The sequence below is a fragment of the Mandrillus leucophaeus genome, unplaced genomic scaffold (genome assembly GCF_000951045.1).
Source record: "Mandrillus leucophaeus isolate KB7577 unplaced genomic scaffold, Mleu.le_1.0 Scaffold34, whole genome shotgun sequence".
In the NCBI taxonomy this organism is placed as follows: Eukaryota; Metazoa; Chordata; class Mammalia; order Primates; family Cercopithecidae; genus Mandrillus; species Mandrillus leucophaeus.
In genome coordinates this window covers 5,887,866-5,890,361 of record NW_012103587.1, presented here as the reverse complement: position 1 = coordinate 5,890,361, position 2,496 = coordinate 5,887,866, and positions in this window count along the sequence as shown.

Here is a 2,496-nt window from a genome sequence, read left to right as displayed (position 1 = left end):
AGCAGCTTGCTTCTAGAAACAGTCTCTTCCTTGGAAATTTTATAAATAACTTTTTCTGATTATATGAACAATCCATATTTATTATAGTAAATTTAGAAAATAAATAAGAGTATATAGAGTAAATAAAAGTTAGTCTTAGTGCCATATAGAAGGCACATTACCTCCAAATAGCTAGTTTTTTTTTTTCCTGAAAATACACTTAACACACAGCATGCATGCACACACACACACTCTCTCTCTCTTTAAAAATACAAAATTTAGATCATATGGTAGGCACTGTTTTGTGAACTACTTTTCCCTCAAAGTATTTTGTAAAGAAATTTTCAAATTCACAGAGGGATTTTGTTTTCATTCAAATTACTAAGGTAATACTAGTCTGTGGTAGGCAGAATAAAGGCCCCCAAAGATGCCCATGTTGGCCGGGTGTGGTGGTTCACGCCTGTAATCCCAGCACTTTGGGAGGCTGAGGTGGGTGGATGACTTGAGGCCAGGAGTTTGAGACCAGCCTGGCCAATATGATGCAACCCTGTCTCCACAAAAAATAAAAAAATTAACTGCTATAGCGGCACATGCCTGTAATCCCAGCTACTCGGGAGGCTGAGGCAGGAGAATTGTTTGAACCTGACAGGCAGAGGTTGCAGTGAGCCAAGATTGCACCACTGAACTCAACTCTATCCCGGGCGACAGAGGGAGATTCTGTCTAAACAAAAAAAGAAAAGAAAAAAAAAGAAAGAAAGACGCCCATGTCCTAATCCCTGTGACCTGTGACTATGTAACTTTACTAGGTTTTCTGTGTGAGTCCAGTGTAATCACAGGGAAAAAGTGAGACAAGAGTCAGAGATGTGCCGACGAAAGCAGAAAACTGGCGTGATGCACAGTGAGACAGATTTAACCAGTCATAGCTGGGTTTGGAGAGGAAGGAGCTTAGAGTCTGGAGAAATCTTCAGATGGGACAATGCTGGCTTTGCAGGTGGAGGAAGGGGCCATAAGCCAAGGAGTGCAAGTGGCCTCTAGACACTGAAAACAGCAAGGAGACAGATTTTACCCTGGAGCCCCTAGAAGGAATGCTGCCCTGCCAATGCCTTGATATAGCCCAGTGCGACCCATTTCACACTACTTCCAGAATGGTCAGATAATCTAAGCCAGCAGGTTTATAGAAATTTGTTATAACAGCAACAGGAAACGAACACATGGTTTGTGGTGTTACAAATTCAGAAGAACTATTAATGAGAAGCAATAGTCTTTTGCACCCACCCCAAACATTCCCTAGTTCTACTGACAATTTTTAACCATTTCTAATTTGTGTGATTTGGTGCCTATCTCTATAAAGCGTCATTTACATATACTGTGATTTTGTTTTGTTTTGTTTTTAATCAACTTTAGACATTATCTAAGGACTCTCAGCTATGCAGACTGTCACTACCTCCCTTTCCAGGTCCCCTTAAATTGTTGATGGCCACATACTTACTTTAAATTCCTTAACTGGTGAGATATATACATATATTTAACATACAGCAATCTCTACTTCTTGACCTATCAATGCTAAATTTTATCTTGTGATGGCCACAAGACAGATGGGAAGAGAAGTGCTTTTGATATATTTTCTGCCTCGCTTTTCTTTCTTCAGGCAGCTTACCTTTGGGTTGATCACACAAAGTTTAATAAGATTTATTGTTTGGCCTCCTGGATAAAAAACTGTCTGCTTAAATATGCATTGATCCTAAAAGTTGAAAATTGTATAACATGAGTACATTATTGTGTACATTAAAACTTTTTGCACTATCCTAGAGAGTCCTAGAATATAATTGTTCATTCTTCAGGTCTAATAAAATGAGCCTATCCCATCCACTAAGTCAACAGTCACTCGTGGTCTCAACATACAAAGAACGTGTTATCTTCATATTGCCATTGAGAACCCATAGATCCTTATTGCTTAACCCAAGGCTGTGATTTTTTTATTTGTACAGTTTGTTGTTGCTTCAGAGTTCATGAATTTCTTTTTCTTTGTCTTAGAGAGAGAAAATATATGCTGTCACCATATTGCTAAGGTCTTCTAGCCTTCTCCTCATTCCAGCTCCTGAAATAAATTCCTCCATTTTTCTTCCTAAAGATATTCTCCCATGAGACATTGACTTCTTCCTTCAGTTTCAGTGGATGCTTTCTGTCTAGTGCAGAGATGTTACTGTTTTCTTTCTGATGGAGGCCAAGGTTAGTCCAACAGTTTCTTGCGTCCTGTATCTTCTTCTCTAGGAATTTTTTCTAAGAATTTTGTTTCTTTTTTAGTTCATCTTCTGCACAATTAAGGTAGGTAGGTCAATATTATTGGCCGCTTTTGTTTTTTGTTTGTTTTTTTCTTCTTTTTTGAGACAGGGTCTTGCTCTGTCACCCAGGCTGGAGTGCAGTGGTGCAGTCATGGTTCACTGTAGCCTGGACTTTCCTGGACTCAAGTGATCCTCCCACCTCAGCTTCTTGAGCAGCTGAAACTACGGGAGTACA